Raw genomic sequence first — 14,384 nt, 5'->3', positions numbered from 1 at the left:
AGACTTCTTATTTGGCAATTGAGGTGATGCCATTTATTCTTAGTAACCTGCCAAGCACTACCTGCCTGATTCAACTGAGAGCCGCTTGTAGGGGAAAACCATCTTAAACCTCTTAAAATTTGCTTCTTTTGCACAAATTACACTTGTCTCATCAAGTTTAAATCATTTTTAAAATTCCCCTTGTTGTCTTTATCACCAGGTTTCTGCCGACTGAGAATGTTCTTCTCCACTGCATTTCTAGATAATCCTTGGGGTGATTGCTCCCAGGCCTACGTCTGATGAGGATTCTAATCACTGTATCTTACAGCTCCTTCACCTGCCACTGCGAATACAGGCCTGTTCTAGTTCAGCTGTTTCCCGGAGCGGCCCCACCTTGGGAATTCTTCCCTGGAATCAGTCACAGCTTAAGCAGATTGTGCTTGAACACGGATTCAAGCTCTGCTTCTTCTGTTTGCTAGTGTGTGACCTGGGTGACTTACGTATGCTTAGTGCCTCGGTTTCTTCTTCTGGAAAACAGGAAGTGTAATAGGCCCACCACACAGATTTGTGAAGATTCAATGAATAGTGCCGCAAAAGCTCACAGGAAATGCTCGGTGAATGCTTGCTGGTAACGCCTTGCCCTTTGTGTCCCCAGTTCTGAAGGTTCCCTTTGTCATGTTTGCACCCATTGTCCTCTAGGGTTCTCTTCCCAGGACCCTAACCCTCTCCAGCTTTTCTTGTCTCCTTCCCTAAAGGACACGAGCTTCTTTCCAGCAGCTCCTTGAATTCTCTTTGAACTTGACTTGCCTGTTTATCTCCTGCTTGAGGGTAATCTAATATCACAGGTTTTATTGGAGGAAGTGACATAAATGCGGGGACCATTTCCATCCTGTATGGATTATCCCAAAACTCAGTGAGCCTGTATGCAAGTTAGCAGCTCGTCACCATGCCAAGCCCCACAGTAGTGAGCAAACAATTTCTCCTCCCTCTATCTCTCTCACTACCTCTTTGCACCTTTCACAAAATGACTTGGCTTTCAAGAGAGCCTCTGCTGACATGAACAGATTGGACCACGTACACTATTCCCTCATGCGTCTTGTGCACATTAACGACTGACTGACCGTCCTCTTGGTACATCTAGATGTACCACTTTCTCTTAATTTTAAGAGTACCTCGTATCATACGGTGGTGTGGCGCTGTGAGCCCTGGACGGTTACAGTTCCTCCCACGGATGGCGCCGTAATTGTGAGACACGATGTCCTCTTTCCCATCGTTGCCCTCCTTGCTCCACGCTCAGTGACCCCACCCCCAACCCCTTCCACACAACTCTGTTCTTTGGGCCCCCAACGCCCCCATGCTAAGATCCCTCCTCCGTCCCTTTGCCAGCCTTCTCCCTTCCTAGTCGGCCTCACGTTGGGGCCTTTCTGGGCGTCTGTCCTCAAGAGCTGTTTTTATTTTCTTCATGTTTCCTGGAGGTCTTCATCCCCCCAACATCACAGGTGACTTTTCCTGCTGGTGTTTCCCAAGTCTCTCCCCACACTTTCCTGAGCTCCAGACCTGAATGTCCAATCACAGCGGTGCATGCTGACCCAGACTTAGAGTGCAACTTAATGATCTCCCTTTACACATTTTCACCCCCTTTCCATTTTCCCAGCCCTAGCCCTGTCCGTCCTTCCTACGGTGACGGAAGTAAATTTGGAATGGACGTGCATTAGCTGTGAGGGTTCATTTGTCTGGGGCCCTGTGCCTCGGTGTCCTCACGGGGCCACTTAAGCCCCCAAATCTAGGCCCGCGTCACCGCCGAGATCAGCCCCCAGCCCCTCTACTCGGCTGCCCACTCCCACGGCGCACATCGCCCCCTGACACCCTCACTTCTTTGCTCTCACACTGCTCGCTCCATCCGCGTAGAAGGCGGGGTGCACGAAGCCAGGGCCTTTACTCAGCCTCTCTGCGTGTGTTGCACAGGACCTCCCGCCCTGGGAGTCCAAACTGCAACGCGTTTCGGCCTGGACGGATCTGAGTGAGGCGCACCGAGGGCCACCGGGCCACCGGCGGGTGGACAGGTGGCCGCTCGAAAGCGCCGGGCTCCAGCAGGACAGGAGGGCGCCGGACTGCACGGTCCAGTCCTCGTTATACCTCTTGGGGCCTGCGGTCGGGCTCGCCCCTCCCGGGCTGCAGCTGGAAACAGCGGTTCCCTCTGGCCCAGAATCCTGACTCTGAGGATCTGAGGTTCGGTCGGATCTAACCCCGACCCGGCCCGGCGCTTGGTCCTGCCTTTCAAGTCCTGCTCTCAGCTTTTCGGTTTTGTTTTGTTTTGGGGGCGGTGTACAGGGGATCGAACTCAGGACCTTGCTCCAGCCTGTCCTGCTCTCGGGTTACAGCTGTTCACCCCCTGGGTCCCTGGACACCGACACAGCTCTCAGGACCCAGGCTGCCTGAAAGACCTGCATAAAGCCTTCCAATTCCGGCTCGCCATGGGTAGGGACCTGCTCCTTTTGCCTGGCTGGAGGGGAGGGAGTTACCAGTCATTTGTGTGGCCCTAGGTTGGGAACATATTTGTCCTGCTCAGCAGCACGGCTGTTCACATCTCCCCCAAAAGCTGGTGCTGCAGAGGGAAGCCACCCGGGTCTAGGGCCAGGCTGGGCATTTGTGACCCGGTGCGGGGTGGACGTGGTGACATTTCCTAGTGCTGAGGAAAACTTTCTCTTAATCATTGTCAGAGGCCCTTGTTGGGAGCCATTTATTTGTTTGTTTGTTTATCTATCTATGTTTTGGTACTGAGGACTGAACCCAGGGCCTTCACACTAAGCTTTATCCTCAACCCTATCTATCTACCTAGTAGTATTTTTTTGAAACACGGTCTCACTAAATTGCCCAGCCTGGCTTTGAACTTGCTACCTTGCCTCAGCCTCCCAGTGTGCTGGGATTACAGGTTTACAGTCGGCCTCTCACCGCTTTTCCTAAACATAGAGGAGCATCTTTATTGTCATTTTCAGAACCTGGCCTGGGACATATTCATAACCAAGGTCACTGAAATTCCCCGGAACCGGGTTGTGTTATCTTTATGGGGTGATAAGACTTTCGTGTGTCCAAGCCTCTTTCGGGAAGCGTTAGCACAGCCTCAGCGGCCACACCCTCCTGATGGGTTGTGGTGGACATCTGGGGGCACCGGGATTCTGCTCTGCTCTGGGAGATGCCCGGAAGGGCGAGAGGTGTTCGCGTCACAAGCTGAGTTCCAAGACACCACTGCAGTGTGCCGCCGCTTCCACAACAAACCCAGCTGCAAGATGGATTTGTTGCCGGATGGAGGGGCAAAACGTGTCACGTGGCTGGGAGCGTAGCTCCGCGGTACAGCACATACTTAGCATATGCAGGGACCTGGGTTCCAGCTGGGGCGCGCGCACGCACACACCTGCCCATGTCATAGAAGTAGGTGCTACCATACCTAGAAGTCAGAAAGCAGCAAGGGGCCCCAGTCCAAGTACTGTGTAAAGGGTAAGGGAAACATAGATAAGTCCGTTTTCTTGGAGAGTTTAATTTAAACTTAGATCCCAATAAGATCACATGAAAAAATGTAATTTGCTTGAAAGGCAACAGGAATCTACGAATGCACATTTAAGAGCACTTTGTACAGACCTTCGTAGGTCATCCTATAAAGACCACAGAATGATGAACAAATAGGTTTTAAAAAGCAACATCATAGTATTATTTTTGCATATTCTAATAATATTTTGTGTTGTCAGATTCTGCTTCATACTTTGGACAGCATTAGTATAGTGTGATGGTACTTGATATCACAAATAGTATTTGCAAGATCCAGTATGAGAGAGTGATAATGCCGCTGCCCAGGCTTTATTCTGAATCTTACATGTTACAGGAGGAGTTAGAGGCAAAAACAAATTTTTAAATCTTTATTTTCTGTTACACATCATGTAGAATGGCTTTGGACTAGGATTCTAATTTTTCTAGTGACAATCCATACGACTTTAGCCAATGAGTGTAAGCCAGTTACACTGATGTAATATGCTTCAGTGTTTCTCTTCTGTAAAAGGGCACAATACATTTCTTCTCTACTGCATATGACAATGAGATTAACATGATGATGTGATATGCAAGAAAATTTTATTATTAACCTAAGATGCTAAGAAAATGCATGACCAAATGTACGTAAAATGAATCCATATAAAATGTTAAGGAATTTCACCAGGGACACCTGGTGGGACCACCTGGGATCGGCAATACATACAGAAAATGAGAAAAAAGAACTAAAATAATGAGATTTTCCGTAACATGATGTTTTAACTCACACCATCCATTTTCTAACAATTCTTTGAAGGAGCTATAAGAATAAATATTCACATCTTTGTTAAGTTAGTAAATAGCAAATACATTTGCATTTTTCTGGCAGTCTCATTACCACTTTTTAGTTGTAGGTTCTCTGCTTCTTAAATTCTGCAATTCTTTTGGCCACTACCACGGAGAAAATACAAGTATTTATTGTTAACTGAAGCTTCCATCTGGAGACGTTTGTCCCGGAAGCACATACTAATCTTTTGACATTTTGGTGAATCTTTGTTTTTTGCCGTTGTGAATCTGTTATCGAAGAAGTGATTCAATCTGTCTACCTGCCTGTCCCTGCTAGACACTAGGTTGGAAATGCGGAGGGTATCTAATTCATTCTGTGTCCTGAAACAATAAAAATGAGTTTTAAGAAAAAGTTTAGCTTGGGAATTGTGTTGAAATACATAAACATCTGAAACTTGTGACTCAGATTGTTAGTCACAGAGTTACTGGTTAGAATCTGGATGGAGTCCACTGTGGACAAAGGCCAGTAATAATGATGATGATATTTTGCTTTCCCATAGTGCTGAACAAAACACTTTGCAAATGTTGCAAGTACAAAAGAAAAAGCAGCAAGGTATTTTCTCCCAAATAGTCAGTCTAAGTTTCCCCCATACATAAATACTATAAAAAAGAAATGTAGTTGCAACAAATTCTAACAAAACCCAACTTAACAGAAGCCTCATTAGTATGCAGTTAGCATAGTAACCCGTCCTTCCTGGCTTGTTGTTTGAAGCAGACTGAACTCAATGTGTAGTCTTAGAGTAAAGAAAACAATGGCTGCTCGTGGTTCTCACACAGAGAGCCAGGAGCTATGCTCAGAATTCGCGTGTGCCTTATCATCATTTCTGAGGTAGATTGAAGCCCGCTCTTTAGCAGCCCTGCAAACACCAGCAGTATCCTCAGCAGTGAGCGCTGGGCTGCTTCAGAGATAGCTCCCACTGTCTCCCCATCTGACCGGAACAGGAACGGGAGAGCTTCAGAGAACAGGAATAATGTGTCCATGTGTTCCTCCAGATCTCAGCTTCCTGGCAGCCGACCTCAACTCTCTTGGCCACCATAAAGCAGTCACTGAAAGGACACAGCTGCAGGAACTCGAGACTGAGCACTAAATAAATCCACAGGGCTGGAGGCAGAAGTTACATACATGACCTTAACACAGTGCTCTGCGGTTTTGAATGAGCAGATCAGCATTTCATGCTGCTGGGGCCGCGTATGAAGGGTTAGTGGACGCCTTAGCCAGGGCTGCATTTCTAATAGGGGAGATGTCCACTTCACAAACCAAAACAAAGCCCCCAGCCACACGGAAGTGAAAGGAGCCTCCCTCTCTTTGGCTGGCATCCGAGGGAGGCTAAGGACTGGCTGGAAGGAGAATGAACTGTTTATTCTCTTGGTAGAGCTTCAGATTTAGTCGATGTGTAATGCCCGTGGGTCCGGTGAGTGCCAAGCTCTGGGCTACAGGGGGAGACGTGAAGGGAGCAGGCCGGAGGGTGGAAGCGACCGAGACAGCACACGAGCCGATGCTGAACATTGACAAAGTATGGACGCCAGGGTGCCCTGCCAGTATTCAGTGCGATCATTGCGAAACGAAGTGTTTCCCAAACCTTGTCAACCGTGAAACCTTTCTAGGGAATGCTTTATAGAAGTTTTAAATACTTTACTATTATAAAACACTTAAGTTTATGGTTTTAATGTTATATTCAAGTAAGAGGTTTTATGTGGTTTTAAAGATAGACTCCTAGTAATACGTATTTTCAATATAAGATTTTCTTCAAAACTATGCACTGGTACCCATTCTTTTTAAAAATATGCAATATGGATTTAAAGCGATACAACTTAGGCCTTTTTCATCCTCCCAAACTCCCTAGCTTTGTAGTATATGCCGTCCTTCACGTTGACTTGCACCTTTGCATTAGTCCTAGAAGACCGGAAACTTATTTCCACCTGCCCTCCACCAGCCTCATTGTTACCCTCAGCCTTCCGAGTAGCATCACAGGCGACAGCTGTCTCGTGCGAGTTGGTGTTTGCCTCCGTTGGAGACAGGGCAGGGGCTCACGCAAGCAATCGTGTGACACCTGCGGCGTGCAGAATGACCGGGGGCCCAGGAAGCAAAGCCAGGAAGTGGCGTCACAAGTAGCGGCGGGCTGTGAACAATCTAGGCTCACAGCTCTTTCCAGAGAGCCCCGTCCCAGCTAGGGCAGGAGTCTCCTGCAGTCTGTGGTTTGTGTGTGGAGAAACTGAGTGCTGTGTGTTTCCAGATCAGGGACTCTCTGCAGTGCATGCGTTCCTTCAGGCGTTCCTGTAGGCTTCATGGCTAGGTGACTCAGAGGGTCAGATTTGCAAATGGTTAGCCATTCTCTTTATAACTTAAAGAGACAGGAAACGATTTTTCTATGTTAAATTAGCGTCTGAAATTTGGTTGAAGATTGAGAAGGTCGGAAAATAGCAGTACCGTCCCAAGGCATTTTCGACGTGCTGGTGTCTTCTTCCAGTTTTGTGACTCTGGAAAGTTTACGTTACATAGTTGTGACTCAATACTTGCCTTTAGTTCTACACCCTTCTTCTCTGCTTCACACTTCAAGTAAAATAAACATATAATACAAGTGTTTTTCCATAGCATAATGAAATATAAACATCATTTGAAATAGCAATGCCATCATTCACTTAACCATGTCCCAATATGTTTATATCGTTCACATATTTTGACTTTATAAATATATATGTGTATAATAAACAATTACATGCCATTTTAATTATTTCCGGAGGATAAATTCTTTAGGAATGGAATTTTTAAGTTAGAGGAAATAAACATTTTCAGGCTCTTGATCTATTTTGCTAAATTTAGCTTATAATATTAATATCCTTGAGTGAAAAACTGTAGTAAATCTTGTGATTTTTTTAGAACTAAAATTTATTGTTAAAGTATTTTGAGGTTTAAGGGAAGGGAATATTAATATTCATATGAACGTATTAAAAGCTTGCTAATGGAGACAATAAATAAACTCAGTCTGGATTTGTGATTAATTCTCACTCTAGACCACTTTGCGATGATAAGCTGAAGATGCACAGAATAAGGACTCTTTATGAAGCTCTGTTTCGGGCTCTTGACCCCAGCCAGACTCCGCTTTAAAGAGACCCTACCACCCATCACCTGAGCTTGGGCAAGTGTCTTCATTTCCTGCAATGAAGAAACTATGAATCTTTGCTTCTTCAGGTTATTGTGACCTTTTATAAGATCGCATATCCATAGCACCAAGCAACCAAGAGGTACTTGATACATCTCCTCTTAAGGTCTCATAGCTGTCAGTGGGATCTGTGGTCAGCTAGAATTTCTGCATTAATAAAAAGATCAGTTGAATGGTTTCAAAACCTGCAATCCATAAAAGCTACTTCATGGAAATGAGCTAACATTTTCCCACGAAGATGTTTATTTGCTATGTCATCGAGTTGTTCTCTATATCCTACATTATGTTCATGTGTGCATAGGTATGTAAAATAAGATGACGTACAGGACCCCCTCTTTCCTAATCAGTAACTAGTGATGGATCCTGAATTATTGCTTTATTATCCTTTATTTTATATTAGAAAGAAAAGTGGCTTGATTCAATGCTCCTAAGGTTTGGAAGGACAGCAGTAAAAACTAACTGCAAAATTAACGAATACACTTCCAAGAAGCTCTGTGTCGAATACAGATACATCACTTTTTAATGTTTATAGATCGTTCCGAGAGAACAAGTGCAAATGGATGAACTGCAAAACCCTAAGCTAAAAGTTAAATTACATTTTGTTGGAGTGGCTCTGTGCGAAAGAGTTGGAGAAGGCGCTGTAGGCTAAAGCGTTGGCTCTGAGCATCGAAGTGGGCCTCAGATGCAGTGTTTGGGCTGCAGCAGGTTTCCGCTGCCATGTGCCCCTCCAGATGCTACTGGTTTCAGTGATCAGTGATTCTCTTGCTTTTGCACTCATCTTACCTTCAAGTCTCTGTTTTTTTTTAACTCATCAAAACTCATGATCCTTCTAACCTCAAAGCTCAGGCCAACATTGTCATTATTTGACTTTTCCCCTTGGCTGAAGAAAGGACCTCCCTGTCCTCTTTGGTTCATGACAAACTCACAAACAGAAAAATCCCGAAAGGTCACAGGTGAGTACTTCCCGCTGCCCTTTAAGTTAAGGCAACTCACATAAATAAGAGATCCGAAAAACTGGGTTTGCAAGATAAGGTCAAATGCTTAAACAAGAAGTAATTTCTTTCTACCTCCAAGTTTGATGTCATTGGCTTTTCATTCTCAGATTTCTCAGCGTGCTCAGCACAATCAGCTGAAGGAGAGATGCTTGGATCACTTTTACAGAGAATAAAAGAATGCAAGCTGCCTCACTCCGGCTTCTCTGTGGATTTTGCCAAAGCTTAAGTGAAACAGACCGACTGCCTTAAAGATTGTGAAAGTCACGCCTGGACTCTGTGCCCATTACCTACGTTGATCAACAGGTCCTGTTACCTTTTATTCCCTCCCGAACTGGAGATTGAACCCAGGACCCTGAATGTGCTAGGCAAGCGCTGCACCTGTGAGCTCCATCCCTGGCCCTGGATTATCTCTCATAGTGTGATACTTCATGTTCGGTGGTACCTGTGAGTACATTCTTTTGCAACTTTTGCTCCTCTAAATCTTAAAGGCAGTTTGTGTTTCTGAGTTCATGCATTAGGCACACTTCTTGTACTCAATGCAGTTTTTTAAAGTAGCTGACTTTGAGACTGGGCTGTAGCTCTGCGATACAGCATGCTTAAGGACCTAGTTTCAAGTCCTAGCATGAAGGGGAGGAAGGAAGGAAGGAAGGAAACAATGAAGAAAGGATGGAGGGAGGGAAAAAGGGAGGGAGAGAGGGAAGGAAGAAAGAAAAGAAAGGAAGAAGGGAGGGAAAAAAGGAGAAAAAAGTATAGGAGACTTAAAAATGATACCTATTGAGAATGATTACTGAAGTGGGCCTTTGGGTAATTTTCAGAAACCTCTTTATGTTAGCTTGGAAAAGGTGAAATGCAAATTTCCAAGGATTTTTCTTAGTTTTAGAAACATTAAACATTAAAAAAAAGTTTTTCCAAATCTCCCACATTAAAAGAAGGCCATAAAAAGTAATGTAAAATGATAGACAACCAAAAATCCTCACAAGCCAGCTTGCTATTTTGTGGAGAAAAAGAAAGAAGTGTAAAGACTGGCCAAAGACACAGCCCCCACTTCACACAGCACAGCCTATGAATACCTGATAATTACGAGAGAAAGCAGGAATCTTTCCCATCCACTGTCAAAAACTGGACAGCTCCGCCACATTGCAATTCTCTAGGTTTGGAGGCTTAGAAGACTTTGTCAGTGGAAGTGCCCAGGTATGTACTCCCGTGGGTTTTACCTGCTTTGAGACAAATGTTTGTACACATTAGCAGTATGGACACGTGGAGCTCTGTGATTCTGTTGTGGAGGCTGTCTTGTCCCTTGCAGGCCAGTGGTGGCGAACCTATGGCACACGTGCAACAGCAGGCTGTTTGTTATCCCAGAGAACTGAAAGGTTCACCGTCACCGCGTAGTCTGCTTAGCAACATCACTGGCTGCAGCCCACTAGAAGCCCATAGCACCCTCAGGTCTACAAACAAACATGTCTTCAGAAAGTACCTAATGCCCCTAGGGCAAGGGGAAGCAAAAAAAGAAAGAAAGAAAGAAAAAAATCCGCAGTGTGAACCATGAACAACTCTTGTTCTGGTCTTGTTTCTTTCTCTATTTTTTTAGTGTGTGAGAGGAAATATCAGGCCCATATTCGGTTGACCCTTAAACAATAGGTCTATAGCCCTCTCATATATCTTAGAAATGAAGAATATTTGGCGGGGGCACAGTGGCTGGGGTCTTTTTTAATTCTTCCTGGAATAGAGGAGCAGAAACACAAGATTTTTTTTTTCAAATGTAGAGAAACATAAATCAAAGTTCAGATCGAAAAGCAAAGCCAGGCGTTCCCACCGTCTTCAGCTCCGAAGGGTCTTCTCTGTGGCGCCCTCTCTTGCCCGCTGCGTTCCCACTATCTTCAGGGCCGGAAAGGTAGCCGCGCGGGCACCCCTGAACCCCACCCACCCAAACTTCCCCCTGGCGCTTTTAGACCTCCTGATTGTACCAGTCTTTGGACCTACTCTGTAGAGGCAGAGGTGGTCACAAAGAGTATTTTCTGGCGCTTTCAACTTTGAACATCTTTAAAGAAGTGGTGGGGGAAATTTATAGTAGAACTGAGTGGAGTTCAGCCCTTCAGGAGGTCGGGGAACTCAGTCTGGGCCTTGCAGCCTGGGCTCAGTCTGCTTAGTGGGGTTCTGCCACCAGCTAGCTGAGGTCAGGGGACTCGGCTCTGCACGTGGCAGCGCATACTGAATATTACGACAGCAGTGACATAGTCTGAAAGAGGCCCTTCAAGCTCATTTTTGTTTCTTTCTTTCCTTTTTCATTCCACTCTGCAAATTCTTTTTTTTTTTTTCTTTTTCTGTCTTCTTTCTCCAACTCAGTCTCTAACTCCACTATAGTATCCCTCATCTCCCTTTCTGTTTCTGCTCTTGTCCTAACTCAGATTTCTTCTTGTATTATTTTTTTCTCTTTTCTTTATGTTCTTTTCTTATGTCATTCTACCTCACTCAGGGGTTATTATACTTCTATTTTGTTTGTTCTTTTTGAATTTAACAGTTTTCTGGCGATTGTCTGGTCATTTTACATCTTCTGGCTTCATATGAAACCTTCTCTCTTTTACTTATCTATTCCTCTTGTCTTAACTCTGTCTGAAGCCCCCATTCTAAATGGTAAATATCCTTATTGAAAAGTTTATTCACTGTAAGCATATTTTGGATTGCTTCTTGATTTTAATTTAATTCACATGGTTTGAAGGTGATAGATTGATGACTACCATGAGTGGTCAATTTGCAAATTATGCTTCATTATATTGTGGTGCTGATTGTATCAGTTAGGATAAAGGATTGTGATTGATTCAATGAGCTGTTTTCGTAGGTATTATGAAAATGGGAATGTTTGTGAGTCATTAGAGACACATGGGCTGCAGCCCAACTATATCAGGAAGATTTAAGTAATAATCTAAAGGTTAAAAACTAAGGATAACCCAATAACAATAGTAAAAACAAGAAAACGCTTAAGCAAGATACAGGGACAGACTTCCAGTTCACCAATGGCAAACAGTGGGGCAAATGAGGATGAAAAGTCTGATAGTGAATCATCAGGACACCCTGAACTCAAAGCACAGGAAGTAACAAAACTGATCAATCAGGCTCTAGAGAAATTTAAAACAGAAGTAATTTCCCAGATAATCATAGAGATGATGAGCAAAATGAAAGTTATAATTCGTGACTCTAGAACAGAAACTGAGAGCAAAATAGATGAGCTCAGGACCATGACAGAAGCCATGAATGCCCAGCATAAGAAAGAATTGGAAACAATAAATGCCTAATACAAGAAAGAAATGGAATCCATAGGACAGATTTGAACAGATAACCAGGAGATTAAAAACTCCATTGAGAGTGTTCACAAAAGAATAAGAGTCCGAAGATAGAATCTCAGATATAGAAGATAAAATTGCAGCCAGTGAACATGAAAAGAGTGGTCGCTTAAAAATAGTAGGGGATCATGAGAAATTGATACAACAACTCTTAGATGATACAAAGAAGAATAACATAAGACTGATAGGAATTCAAGAAGTAGTAGGAGAAAATGCAAATGATTTAAAAAAGCTGTTCACAGAATTAATTATAGAAAACTTCCCAAATAGAGGGGAAGAATTTGACATACAGATAAGTGAGGCATATAGGACTCAGGCTTTACATTTCATATTTTTAAAATTTATCAATACATTAATCCTTGTCTCTATATGTTGGTCTACCAAATTGATGAGTTATTTTGGTTCTCATTTGCTTTGCTTTCTTATTTGAGAATTTATAATCTGTATATAGGTCCATCTGTCATTTTCCTCTTTCATCTCTGCTTTCTACAAACTTCCTTTTCTGTCACTATAGCTTGTTTGGTTGGAAATTTGTTAAAACAAATTTTGTTATGTTATCAATATATCTTTGCACCTATTTTCTACTGATGACGAATATTAATTTTTAAGTAAATTTTATTATAACTATACTTAAATAAATCATTAATATCATTTAGTATCTGGTACATATTACAAATTCTCCAACTCCCTCAAAGAATATATTTGTTTTTTCTCAAATCATACAAATCACCAACATTCCACACATCACTGCACTGCTTTATTATACCAAAGTATGTATTGAATTATAGAAAATTTGCATTGTGTATATGTGTGGGGGGTATATTTTTACACATGTGTGTGCACTATTAAATGAGAAGCATGGTCATGAATGTAGTAGGATTGTGCACATTTGGCATATTGATAGTTTCTGTGGCAACCTTATAATTTCTTTAAATTACATGCTTGACTTAATTCATAGTCATTCGTTTGGGAAGAATATTACATATGTATTGGTGTTAAATTCTATTATTATGCATATAAAAATATAATAAAAATAAGTATGGGATATAATAAAATAGAAACAGAAAAATCTCTTAAAAATGTGAATTTTTTTTTAGTTGTTTTTGGATTTCAAACATATTTTTTCTGTGGGAAGTTTTGTTAGAAAATGTAAGTGGTATAATCAACAAGCATATGATATTTATCAATTAATAAAACCAAGGAGTTTATAAATCATAAAATTTTGAGGACAGTTTCTCAACTATAATATGTAACTGTTTTATTTGTAATTACATTATTTCAAAAATATAAGAAAATGAGAAAGAATGTAATGTTTGAAGATCATATCAAACTAATAATGTATTTCAATATTAGTCTGTGTTACATTAATTTTTGTTTATTTCATATCCTTTTTTGCTGTCATACATATGTATATTTAAAATTTTTATTTAGTATCTTTATTTCTTGTTATCATATATGTTTGCAATCTTTAATAAAGAAAACAAAGCAAAACCAAAAATCATCATCTAGCCAGGTGTGGTGGTGCATGCCTGTAATCCCAGCACTTGGAAGGCTGAGGTAGGAGCATTGCTGTGAGTTCGAGACCAGCCTGAGCTCCATAGTGAGTTCCAGGTCAGTCTCAACTACATAGTGAGGCCCTGTCTCAAACCCCCCCCAATCATCATCTATACTTTGTTTTTAACATGCACTTCTTTTGTTTTCTTCTAGTCTTTCAAAAATGGGACACTGTAGTTTGTGATGTTACCAGACCTCTAATGTTCATTAGTGTTGCTTCCATTTCATATAAAGAAACGGAGAGCGTCAGGAGGCTGAGACAACCACTGAAGAAGGCCTGCAGAAAATGCTAAACTCATGAGGCTGGAAGCAGGATTTCCACGGGAGCTTTCCTTCCTAGACCTGCCTTTTACGTACAGCTGTGCAAGCCACTGTGGGGGTAAACCAGCAAGACCTGGGATGAAGGCTGAGGCACTGGAGTCTGCAGGTCACTTCCGGCGCCATCTTGGGGCTTGGTCCTGAGGCTCAGTTCTCCTTTGTGAAAACCGGGAACATCTGTAACACACTGCTATGATCACATCAGTACCATTTCCACTCTCACCAAATCCAGTACCCCTCTCTTTCCCCTTCCTTCTTCTCTAATTGCATCTGATCCTTGCGCACAGCCAGAGCCTCAGGCCACAGCCCTTGTTTACCGGTTCAGGTCTCATTCTGAGTCTTACCACTCTCTAGAGAGGTTGACAACACCTCCCTAGGGTTTTTAGAAAATCAAATTTACATGCTTGATAAAACTAACTGGGAGCTCTGACTGGCAATTTCTAACCGCGTGAAATTCTTTAAATTTCCAAGTGCTTAGATTCTATGACTATAAAAAAATTAAGTTTTCTGTGAAAATAATCAGATCAATTGTACAGCTGCAGTGGGAGGAATGTAGAGATAGGTGTGTAGCCCCGGAAGGATTTCTTCTACCGATGGGTTCTCAGTCCTTTGTAGGGTACCTCATTTCATTTTTGAGCAGTTCCAATTATTGGACAGTTCTGATCCTGCTCTAC

This window comes from Fukomys damarensis, unplaced genomic scaffold, assembly GCF_012274545.1.
Source record: "Fukomys damarensis isolate Sample0158 unplaced genomic scaffold, DMR_v1.0_HiC HiC_scaffold_37, whole genome shotgun sequence".
In the NCBI taxonomy this organism is placed as follows: Eukaryota; Metazoa; Chordata; class Mammalia; order Rodentia; family Bathyergidae; genus Fukomys; species Fukomys damarensis.
Note: the sequence above shows the minus strand (reverse complement) of the source record.